Raw genomic sequence first — 12,599 nt, forward strand, 5'->3', positions numbered from 1 at the left:
CTCGGGAGGCTGAGGCAGGATAATCGCATGAACCCGGGAGGTGGAGGTTGCAGTGAGCTGGGATCGCACCACTGCACTCCAGACTGGCCGACAGAATGAGACTCCATCTCAAAAAAAAAAAAAATTCCTTTTTTTTTTTTTTTTTTTTTACCAACTATCCCAATCTGAATACATATGGAGAATGTTTTCACAGTCAGAGGGATTACTGGGAGGAAAAAAAAAAGGATTATTCGATTCAGCATTTCCAGAAGCACAGAAAGTAGGTCAGTGAATTTGCACTTTAGAAATATCATAATTACTTGCTAAAAACAAATTATTTCCACTGAGGGGCCTCAAAATCCAAATGGCACTCAATTTGAATCCATGAAGCTTAAGAAACTAAATTTTTTTTGAAAATCAATTATAATGGCTGAGCCTGGTGGCTCACACCTATAATCCCAGCACTTTGGGAGGCCGGCAAGAGTTCAAGACAAGGCTGGGCAACATGGCGAAACCCCATCTCTACAAAAAATAAAAATTAGCGAGGCATAGTGGCGTGCGCCTGTAGTCCCAGCTACACAGGAGGCTGAAGTGGGAAGAACACCTGAGCCTGAGCCTGGGGAGGTCGAGGCTACAGATCACGCCGCCACACTCCAGCCTGGGCAAGAGAGAGAGATCCTGTCTCAAAATAAAAAGGGAATGATCTTCACGATCCATCCCAAAACATGTTGGAGATAACCCTACCTTTAGCTAACTATCCCCTGAAAAACAAGAGAGTATTTACTAAGTAGAACACATTGTTGGATAGCCATTCCAAATTGCTCTAACTTTGCCAAGCTTAAATGGCAAGGAAGAAACCAATTCCTGGCTCCCCTATTTGATAACTTACATACATCTGCAGGCTCTTAAGCCAAAATGAGCCAAAATCTTAAAGAGAGTTAAGACTGACATAGACATTAGCAAACATATCACCTTTTTTTCCTATTAACATTGTTGTTCCCCATAAAGGTCTATTCAGCATTTTTTTTTTAGTAGCCCTCTGTAGATATCAAGAAATGCTCATAAATTTAGCCTGTAGTTCCTCAGGCTCAATGGCTTGAGAGTGAGAAAAGAAAAAAAAAAAAAGTTGGAAATATTGTCTTCTCTTCCACGATGCCCACGAAGCTAGGCAAAGGCAATGATTCTGCATTTAATCACTAGATGAATAAGAAACAGACTTGAATTTAGAAGAAAGATAAAGGACCGCAAGAACATTCAGTAAAGAGTACTGCCTCTATTTCTTTGCAAAGCAGCTCTCAAGATCTGCCAATGAACCTCATTTTGACATGGAACGCCCCATCCACTCTAATCCGGGGCATATCCCTCAAGACACAGTCAGTCAACCGGAACTCTGCCAACTTTTGCCTGGGAGTTGTGTGAAGAATAGTAGCAACAAGAGCCTACTTTGAGAAGGAGATCAACAATCACACTCAAGAAGAAAAGAAGTTATTTGGCAAAGGGATGCATGTTGCCAAAATGTTAGTCACAGCTTCAAGGGCCCAGTTTGTGTCTCTACAACTATTCTTTGCTTTGACAGAGGCCATTCTCTGACCCAGGAAACAGCTCAGCTTCTGTCACCCTCCCCATCTGAAGCAGTGAAGAATCCTTTCAATTTGGTAGTATCAAACTGTGACACAGACAAGATGTCCACCAGAGACTAAAAGGGGAGAAAAAATGTGTAATTTGCCACTTTCTACATAGGACTGGCTCAAGCAGAGCAACGGATAACTGTGACAGGATAGGAAAAATGGAAAATCATTATGTTAAAGAAGCAGGCTGGGCCGGGCGCGGTGGCTCACGCCTGTAATTTCAGCACTTTGGGAGGCCGAGGCGGGTGGATCACAAGGTCAGGAGATCAAGACCATCCTCGCTAACAAGTTGAAACCCCGTCTCTACTACAAAAAAAAAAAAAAAAAAAAATACAAAAAATCAGCCGGGCGTGGTGGCAGGCGCCTGTAGTCCAGCTCCTCAGGAGGCTGAGGCAGGAGAATGGCGTGAACCTGGGAGGCGGAGCTTGCAGTGAGCCGAGATTGCGCCACTGCACTCCAGCCTGGGGGACAAAGTGAGACTCCGTCTCAAAAAAAAAAAAGAAAGAAAAGAAAAGAAAAAAAAAATAAGCAGGCTGTACCAAAAGTCCGCCCAGGAGCACCGAGCCTCCATATGTTATCTCAAAATCCCCTTAAAAAACAAACCAAAAAGGTACACTGTAGGTTGCAATAGCATAATATTAAGCAGGTTTTTACTCCCAAATAAGTACATATATTTTGTAGCCTGCAACTCTTCCTGGGGTTGTAAGAAGACTATGTTTGCTGAAGCTGCCTGAACCAAGAGCCCATGAATTTCACAGTTATTTCAGAGCAGGAAAACAGACTAACATATACCAGGTTACTCTCCCAATCAGAGAACACAAGTAAAGAAAGAACATTTAATAATTTTCTCGGGCCGGGCGCGGTGGCTCACACCTGTAATCCCAGCACTTTGGGAGGCCGAGACTGGCAGATCACAAGGTCAGAAGTTCGAGACCAGCCTGACCAACACGGTGAAACCTCGTCTCTACAAAAATACAAAAATTAGCCAGGCGTGATGGCACCCAGCTACTCAGGAGGCTGAGGCAGGAGAATCGCTTGAACCTGGGGGGTGGAGGTTGCAGTGAGCAGAGATCATGCCATTGCACTCCAGCCTGGGCAACTGAGCGAGCCTCCGTCTCAAAAAAAAAAAAAAAAACCCAAAAAAAAATTTTCTCTTCAACAGAACAAGACTTCTGTCTCTTGCCTCTTGCCTTTTTTTTTTTCCTAAAAACACCTAGTGAGTCTAGAATCTCTTCCCTTCGTAAAAGCCATCAGTAAAACATGAAAACTCCAATGTTCACACCTCCCCTGCATTTCACCTTGGTGCTATCACATAACTTATCAGTACCAGCTAGGGTAAACACTACTCTAGTATCAAGTGTGAGGTGGAATTAGTAAATGACCAGCCTGGCCAACATGGCAAAACCCTGTCTCTACTAAAAATACAAAAATTAGCCAGGTGGCACATGCCTGTAATCCCAGCTACTTGGGAGGCTGAGCCAGGAGAATTGCTTGAACCCAAGAGACAGAGGTTGCAGTGAGCCAAGATTGTGCCATTGCACTCCAGCCTGGGCAATACAGCAAGACTCTGTCTCAAAATAAATAAATAAATAAACAAATAAAAAAACAAACACTACATTCTACTAGTCTTCATCAATTGACTTCATTCATCTCCACCTTCCCCAACTCTTAACTTCCCTATCTTCATCTTGATGGCAACCAATACAATGTAACACAATATGAAATTTTTACTTTTAAAAGTTGACATTAATAAGAGTTAAAAAACTAAACATGCGGCCAGGTGTGGTAGCTCATGCCTGTAATCTCAACACTTTGGGAGGCCGAGGTGGGTGGATCACCTGAAGTCAGGAGTTCGAGACCAGCCTGACCAACGTGGTGAAACCCCATCTCTACTAAAATACAAAAAATTAGCTGGGCGTGGTGGTGCATGCCTATAGTACCAGTTACTTGGGGGACTGAGGCAGGAGAAGCGCTTGAATCCGGGAGGCGGAGGTTGCAGTGAGCCAAGACTGCGCCATTCCACTCCAGCCTGGGCACCAGGAGCGAAACTCTGTCTCAAAAAAAAAAAACTGAATATGCATCAAATCAAAACCAGTTCTTCCCTGGCTGGCACGCAGACACACACACACACACACATACACACACACACACACGAGCAAGGCTAAGAGGAAGAAACAGAAAGACATGTTTCCTGTTGTTGTTGTTGTTGTTGTTGTTGTTGTTGTTGAGTTTCGCTCTTGTTGCCCAGGCTGGAGTGCAATGGCGCGATCTCAGCTCACTGCAATCTCAGGTGATCCACCACCTTGGCCTCCCAAAGCGTTGGGATTATAGGCATGAGCCAGCGCGCCCAGCCTTGTTTTCCTTTAAGAGACAGGTCCGCCAGGCGCGGTGGCTCACGCCTGTAATCCCAGCACTTTGGGAGGCCAAGGCGGGCAGATCACGAGGTCAGGAGTTCGAGACCAGCCTGGCCAATACGGTGAAACCCTGTCTCTACTAAAAATACAAAAATTAGCTGGGCGTGGCAGCACGCGCCTGTAATCCCAGCTACTTGGGTGGCTGAGGCAGAAGAATTGCTTGAACCTGGGAGGCGGAGGTTGCAGTGAGCCGAGATCACGCCACTGCACTCCAGCCTGGGCAAGAGAGTGAGACTCCGTCTTAAACAAACAAACAAAAAAAAAGAGACAGAGAGAGAGATGCGGTATTGCTACGTTGCCCAGAATGGTCTCGAACTCTTAGACTCAAGCAATCCTCTTGCCTCAGCCTCCCAAGTAGCTGGGATTACAGGCAGGTGCACCACTGTATGTCTTTTAAATATCAATATCTCAATCTCATTTTCAGAGATCACTTCTATGCAACCACTTTAAAGATCCCATGTGTTAAGACAAACTTTTAGAGGCAGGGACAGAGAAAACCTATATTTCAAAGGGGAAAAAAATGAGAGCTTAATAATTTGCCTTGAAGTTATTTACTAAATCCATAGGTAGGCTAAAACTGTCCTTATTCCCTGTGGTTCTCTTCTGATCTGTAAAAGGAGAACAGAATAGCCAAAAACATTCAGTAAGACAGTCAAAAACCAAAACCGTAAGGCAAAAATAACAGCATGAAAAAGGATGGGGACCCTGGGAGAGCCCAAAGCAATGACAGATTATTCAAGTCCTTTAAAAAATATGAATTCTGGACGGGCGCAGGGGCTCACGCCTGTAATCCCAGAACTCTGGGAGGCAGAGGCGGGCGGATCACGAGGTCAGGAGATCCAGACCATCCATCCTGGCTAACACAGTGAAACCCCGTCTCTACTAAAAATTCAAAAAAAAATTAGCCAGGTGTGGTGGTGGGCACCTATAGTCCCAGCTACTCGGGAGGCTGAGGCAGAAGAATGGGCGTGAACCCGGGAGGCGGAGCTTGCAGTGAGCCGAGATCGCACCGCTACACTCCAGCCTAGGCCACTGAGCGAGACTCCGTCTCAAAAAAAAAAAAAAAAAACGAATTCTGGGCCAGGCACAGTGGCTCATCCCTGTAATTCCAGCACTTGCGGAGGCCGAGACAGGAGGATCACTTGAGCCCAGGAATTCCAGACTAGCCTGAACAACAGGGCAAGACTCTGTCTCCAACAACAACAACAAAAATATATATATATATGTACACACACACGTTAGGCGGGAGTAGTGGTCACACCTGTGGTCCCAGCTATTGGCGGGGCTTAGGTGGAAGGACCACTTCAGCCCGGGAGGTCGAGGCTTTAAGGAGCCATGATCATGCCACTGCACTCCAGCCCGGGCGACAGAGTGAGACCACGTCTCTTAAAAGAAAAAAAAAGAAAAAAGAATTCCATCACATATCAGTTCCTTGCCTCAATGCTATTTTTAAGAACTTTCCTTCCTGATCAAAAACTCGACCATACACACTGCCATGCTGAACACTTTAACATTTCCATCTTGGCCGGGTGCAGTGGCTCACACCTGTAATCCCAGCACTCTGGGAGTCCAAGGTGGGAAGATCGCTTGAGCCCAGGAGTTCAAGACTAGTCTGAGCAACATAGCCAGACCCCACCTTTAAAACAAACAAAAAAAAATTCCATCTTCCCTCACTTCACACCACTTCAACATGAACCCTCAACTCCAGACGTTCCAATGCGCATCTTCACATTCTCAATCCAACCTTTAACTAAATTCTGATTCCTTTTCAAAGAACGCTCTCAAGATTCCCTCTAGTGTAAGCAGTTTCCCGAGCCATCTTCCCAAACACTAGCTTTCACCTAACTCAATCCCCAAAATGTCACACTGGACTCCTCACCCACAGCATCCTGCTAATTAGCCGTTCCCAACAGGTCCTCCGTTCCCGTCTCCCTTTTTGCGCACGATTACCTCGTTCCTCACACCGAGTTGCCGCCTTAACTCACCCAACCCTTCAGGAGCCCTTATTGCCTGTCTCTCAAAAACCTTCCTCCCCATTTTTCCAGTCCACGCTCGCCCCATACCAATATTCGACCACTCCTCCCCAGATTCCCCACGCCCTCTCTCCTCCAGGTTCTTCCGATACAGTCCCCCGGCCCCCCGCCCCTCAGGCCCCACCCGCAAGACCCCTCTCCCCCTCCGGCCCCTCCTCTAATGCCCCCCTCTTCTCAAGCCCCGCCCCGAGCCCCCCTCCCCGCGACTTTCCCTCCCACTCAGGTCCGCAGGTCATTTCAGCGACTGACCCAGCCGCCCCGGCCTCTTTCCGACCTGGCCGCAGCTGCTCTGGGAGCGAATCCTCTGCCGCCTACACTCCGGCTTCGTCCTGTCCTGCTCGCCCCCCGGCAAGCTCTCTTTCTCGTCGCCGCCGCCGCCGCCGCCGCCGCCGCCCCTTTTGCCAACCCGGAAATGAATCTGCTCCCACCGTCCCCAGCGTCCGCGAACAAAATGGAGGCGGGGGAAAAAGGAGGAGAGAGCAGGGAGCGGAGAGATGCGAGACGCATGCGCCCCTGGGAAGCCCGCCCCCTGCCGGCCCACGTAAAGGCGGAAGCGGTTGAGTGGCCGCCATCTTAGGAAGGTCACAGGAATTCCGCTTACCAGCTAAAAGCTGGGTTTGCAACTTTAGCTGCAATTGGAATCACCTGGCAAGATTTAAATACTATGATGCCTGGTTCCCACCCCTGGAAATTATAATTTAATTCTGGGGTGCAGCCTAGGCATCAGGAAATTGTTGCAGGTGATTCTAACGGGTTGCCAAGGTGGAGAACCACTGAGCTAAACAGTCATTGTTGAATATACTCCTTTCGTCTTTAATCCGCCGCACACACACACACCCTCCCCCCTAAATATCCTTCCTTAATCTCGAGTTAACGAAGAACCCGCCTCGGCCAACCTTGCAAAGGCCAAGTAGTCAAGCTCCGGTTGTCATGGCAACAGAGGCAGGCCGCTGCTCACAAGTCATCATTTACGTCATCTTACCCACCTGACTCGAACACCTTCTCTTCTTTCTCGGGCTGGGGTTTCCTCCAGCTTCCAGGGCTATAGGATGGTGCTGTGGACCCCTCCAGCTGCTTGGGCCAGAGAGAGAAATCCTGTGCCCTCTTTGATGGAGCTGCTGTTAACCCCTGACAGCTGACTAAGTATCTCTCCCTAGTCCACCCAGAAAAGCGCTTTCCATTATAGCTTCAAAATACTCTTGGTTTAATTCCATTCCTAGCACAGAATCCGAAGTAAGGGGGCAAGATTGGGACTTAGTCCCCATTACTTAACAAGCTGTGTGCCATTGGGCCTTAGCTACCCTATCTGTAAAATGGGTCTAATAGTGCCTGTCCCGTCTGTCTCATAGAGTTGTTGCAAAGCTGAAATCAGTTAATGAATGGGAAAACGTGATAGAGCATAAGTTGTTATTATTTTTGTTTTCCTTCTATTCTGCCATGAGTAGTACTAGGCACCACCCACTAGTCAAGTAAATGTCACATTGAGTACCTGCTAAACACCAGGAGATGGCTACAGAGGTGACTAAGACAGAGCCTCTGCCCTCAGGGAACTCACTACGTTGGTGGGCAGACTGGCATAAACAGCTAGCTGAGATACAAGTCAGAGTGTGATTAGTGCTGTGGGACGTCAGACAAGGGAGCAATTAATTCCTGCTAAAGAATGGAAGGAGGTTTCCTAAATGGTTTGGATCTGGGCCTTGAAGGATGAATGGAATTTTATTATTAATCAGAGAAGTCAGGGAACACAGCAGGCATAGGGATCAAGGACACGAGGTAAAGATTTTCAGCTGTCTACATCCTGCATGGCCATACGTGGGGCGATGGAGCCAGGGAGATGGTGGGTCCAAACACCTTACCAGAGCCTCCCAACTCTTCAACCTCATCCCCTGCCTGTCCCCTCTTCACTCTACATTATGAGGACCTGATTTCTATCACTGCAATGTACCCCATTCAGCAGTTCCCACCTCAGGGACTGTGTACTGGCTATCCTCCGCCTCTTCCTCATTTTTCAAGCCTTACTGCAAATGCTTCGTCCTCAAAGGGCATTCACTGCCCACTGTAGCTAATGTAAACCCCCATGCTCTATAACACACTCTGTGATAAGGGCAGCCGCTGGGATGAATATAGGGACATCTCACCCAGACTTAGGGAAATAGTGATATAGGCTTCATGAAAAAAGTAAATGGCCCAAGTGCAGTGGCTCATGCCTGTAATCCCAGCACTTTGGGAGGCTGACAGGGGTGATCGCTTGAGCCCAGAAGTTCAAGACCAGCCTGGGAAACATGGTGAAATCTTGTTACTACAAAAATTACCCAGATATAACCGGGCACGGTGGCTCACGCCCGTAATCCCAGCACTTTGGGAGGCCAAGGCGGGCAGATCACCTGAGGTGGGGAGTTCGAGACCAACCTGACCAACATGGTGAAACCCCGTCTCTACTACAAATACAAAATTAGCCAGGTGTGTTGGCACATGCCTGTAATCCCAGCTACTTGGGATGCTGAGGCAGGAGAATCGCTTGAACCCAGGAGGCGGAGGTAGCGGTGAGCCGAGATCACTCCATTGCACTCTAGCCTGGGCAACGAGAGTGAGACTCTGTCTCAAAAAAAAAAAAAAAAAATTAGCTGGACACGGTGGTGTAAGCCTGTAGTTCCAGCTACTTGGGAAGCTGATATGGGAGGATCACTTAAGCCCAGGAGATCAAGGCTGGGCTGAGCCATGATTGGCCACTGCACTCCAGCCCGAGCAATAGAGTGAAACCCTGTCTAAAGGAAGAAAAAGAAAGTAACTAAGTGAGGCCATACCCATATTCTAAGTGAGACTTGAGGGACAGGTAGGAATTGACCAGGGAAGAAGTGAGGGAAAAGCATTGTAGGGAGAGTTTGTGCAAAGCAAGAAGAATCATGGCACATTCCAATAACTGAACGCACTTTTTTTTTTTTTTAAGAGACAGGGTCTTTTAGAGACATGCTGCAGTGCAGTGGCACAGTAATGGCTCACTGCAGTCTTTTTTTTTTTTTTTTTTTTGGAGACGGAGTCTCGCTCTGACGCACAGGCTAGAGTGCAGTGGCGCAATCTTGGCTCACTGCAAGCTCCGCCTCCTGGGTTCACACCATTCTCCTGCCTCAGCCTCCCGAGTAGCTGGGACTACAGGCACCTGCCACCATGCCCGGCTAATTTTTTTTTTTTTTTTGTAGTTTTAGTAGAGACGAGGTTTCACCATGTTACCCAGGATGGTCTCGATCTCCTGACCTCGTGATCCGCCCGCCTCGGCCTCCTGAAGTGCTGGGATTACAGGTATGAGCCACCGCGCCTGGCCTGCAGTCTTTTTATTTTTTCTATTTTTTGAAAATGAGTCTCACTCTATTGCTCAGGCTGGAGTGCAGTGGTGTGATCTCAGCTCAATGCAACCTCCATCTCCTGGCTTCAAGCGATTCTCCTGCCTCAGCCTCCCGAGTAGCTGGGACTACAGGCACCAGCCACCATGCCTGTCTAATTTTTGTATTATTATTTTTTTTTGGAGACAGAGTTTCTCTCCTGTTGCCCAGGCTGGAGTGCAAGGGCTCAATCTCAGCTCGCCTCCCGGGTTCAAGCGATTCTCCTGCCTCAGCCTCCCGAGTAGCTGGGATTACAGGCGCCTGCCAACACGCCCGGCTAATTTTTTGTATTTTTAGTAGAGATGGGGTTTCACCATGTAGGCAAGGTTGGTCTCAAACTCCAGACCTCAGGTGATCCACCTGCCTTGGCCTTCCAAAGTGCTGGGATTAGAGTTGTGAGCCGCTGCGCCTGGCCCTAATTTTTGTGTTTTTAGTAGAGATGGGGTTTCACCAAGTTGGCCAGGCTGGTCTCAAACTCCTGATCTCAGATGATCCATCCACCTTGGCCTCCCAAAGTGCTGGGATTATGGGCATGAGCCACCACACCTGGCCTGTAGTCTTGAACTTCTGGGCTCAAGTGATCCTTCTGCCTCAGCCTCCTATTTGGGACTGCAGGCACTGGTGACCACATGCAGCTAATTTTTACATTTTTTTTCTTTTTCTTTCTTTCTTTTTTTTTTTTTTGAGAAGGAATCTCGCTCTGTCCCCCAGGCTGGAGTGCAGTGGTGCAATCTCGGCTCACTGCAAGCTCCGCCTCCAGGGTTCATGCCATTCTCCTGCCTCAGCCTCCCAAGTAGCTGGGACTACAAGCGCCCGCCACCACGCCCAGCTAATTTTTTGTATTTTTAGTAGAGATGAGGTTTCACCGTGTTAGCCAGGATGGTCTCAATCTCCTGACCTCGTGATCCACCTGCCTAGGCCTCCCAAAGTGCTAGAATTACAGGCGTGAGCCACGGTGCCCGGCCAATTTTTTTCTTTTCATAGACACAGCATCTCCCTTTGTTGCCGAGGTGGTCTGGAACTCCTGGCCTCAAGTGATCCTCCTACTTCAGCCTCCCAAAGTGCTGGGATTACAGGTGTGAGCCACCTCACCTGGTTCAGAAAATATATTGATATAGAGTTAGAATTTCTGGGGGAGGCAAGAAATTAGGTTACAGAAGTCATCATAAGTTTGACATTTAGTAACACTTACCATGTGCCAGGCACTGTCAAAACCTCACATAGCTCATTTAATCCTCTCAATAACTTTCTGAGGCAGATATTTTTAAGCCCATTTTACAGATGAAGAAACAGACACAGCAAGGTTAATCATCTTGCTCAAAGTCACATATCTATAAGTAGCAAAAGTAAAAGTATCTCCAGAGTCTTGTGTTTTTTGTTTGTTTGTTTCAGACAGTCTTGCTGTGTTGCCCAGGCTGAAGTGCAATGGCGCGATCTCGGCTCACTGCAACCTCTGCCTCCCGGGTTCAAGCAATTCTTCTGCCTCAGCCTCCCGAGTAGCTGGGATTGCAGGCACATGCCAGCACGCCCGGCTAGTTTTTGTATTTTTAGTAGAAATGAGGTTTCATCATATTTGCCAGGCTGGTCTTGAATTCCTGACCTCAAGTGATCCACCTGCCTTGGCCTCCCAAAGTGCTGGGATTACAGGTGTAAGCCACCACACCTGGCCCTTTGTTTTTTTTTTTGTTTGTTTGTTTGTTTTGAGATGGAGTCTCGCTCTCTCGCCCAGGCTGGAGTGCAGTGGCGAGATCTCGGCTCACTGCAAGTTCCACCTCCCAGGCTCACACCATTCTCCTGCCTCAGCCTCCTGAGTAGCTGGGACTACAGGAGCCCACCACCACACCTGGCTAATTTTTTTTTTTTTGTATTTTTGGTAGAGACGGGGTTTCACCATGTTAGCCAGGATGGTCTCAATCTCCTGACCTCGTGATCCGCCTACCTCGGCCTCCCAAAGTGCTGGGATTACAGGCGTGAGCCACTGCGCCCGGCATTTTTTTTTTTTTTTCTTTTTTGAGACGGAGTTTCACTCTTGTTGCCCAGGCTAGAGTGCAATGGCGAGATCTCGGCTCACCGCAACCTCCACCTCCTGGGTTCAAACTATTCTGCTGCCTCAGCCTCCCTAGTAGCTGGGATTACAGGCATGTGCCACCATGCCCAGCTAATTTTGTATTTTTAGTAGAGACGGGGTTTATCCATGTTGGTCAGGCTGGTCTTGAACTCCTGACCTCAGGTGATCCGCCAGCCTTGGCCTCCCATAGTGCTGGAATTAGAGGAATATGCCACTGCGCCCAACCCCTTTTTTTTTTTTTCGAGACACATCTTGCCCTGTCGCCCAGGCTGGAGAGCAGTGGCATGATTTCAGCTCACTGCAAACTCCACCTCCTGGGTTCAAGCAATTCTCCTGCATCAGCCTCCTGAGTACCTGGAATTACAGGCGTGCTCCACCACACCTGGCTAATTTTTGTATTTTTTAGTAGAGAAGGGGTTTCACTATGTTGGTCAGGCTGGTCTGGAACTCCTGACCTTGTGATCCACCCTCCTCGGACTCCCAAAGTGCTGGGATTATAGGCGTGAGCCACCGCACCCCGCTGAGCCTGTGTGTGTGTGGTTTTTTTTTTGTTTTTTGTTTTTTGTTTTTTTGAGACGGAGTCTCGCTCTGTCTCCCAGGCTGGAGTGCAGTGGCGCGATCTCGGCTCACTGCAAGCTCCACCTCCCAGGTTCACGCCATTCTCCTGCCTCAGCCTCCTGAGTAGCTGGGACAACAGGCGCCCGCCACCACGCCCGGCTAATTTTTTGTATTTTTAGTAGAGACAGGGTTTCACTGTGTTAGCCAGGATGGTCTCGATCTCCTGACCTCATGATCTGCCCACCTCGGCCTCCCAAAGTGCTGGGATTACAGGCATGAGCCACCGTGCCCGGCCTTTGTGTGTTTTTTTTTTAGATGGAGTCTCATTTTGTCACCCAGGCTTGAGTGCAATGGTGCGACCTCGGCTCACTGCAACCTTCACCTCCCAGTTTCAAGCGATTCTCCTGCCTCAGCCTCCCAAGTAGCTGGGACTACAGGCGCATGCCACCACACCTGGCTAATTTTTGCATTTTTCTTAGAGACAGGGTTTCACTGTTAGCCAGGCTGGTCTCGAACTCCTGACCTCGTGATCTGCCTGCCTC

General features: G+C 48.4%; 1 protein-coding gene across 3 annotated transcripts in view; it reads right to left on the minus strand.

Annotated features, from left to right (window-relative positions):
• The window catches only part of WIPF2 (WAS/WASL interacting protein family member 2), a 62,460-nt gene extending 55,822 nt beyond the window's left edge, over positions 1-6,638 (minus strand). Inside the window, exon 1 of one of the 3 annotated variants that reach the window (XM_016931854.4) lies at positions 6,329-6,638. The gene's annotated coding sequence lies outside the window, so the exon portion shown is untranslated. Of the gene's footprint in view, positions 1-6,084; positions 6,183-6,303 lie in introns of those variants that run through there. The other 2 variants (XM_016931855.4, XM_016931859.4) reach the window with 2 other exon arrangements.
• Between the last annotated feature and the right edge of the window lie 5,961 nt (positions 6,639-12,599).

Source organism: Pan troglodytes, chromosome 19 (assembly GCF_028858775.2).
Source record: "Pan troglodytes isolate AG18354 chromosome 19, NHGRI_mPanTro3-v2.0_pri, whole genome shotgun sequence".
NCBI lineage: Eukaryota > Metazoa > Chordata > Mammalia > Primates > Hominidae > Pan > Pan troglodytes.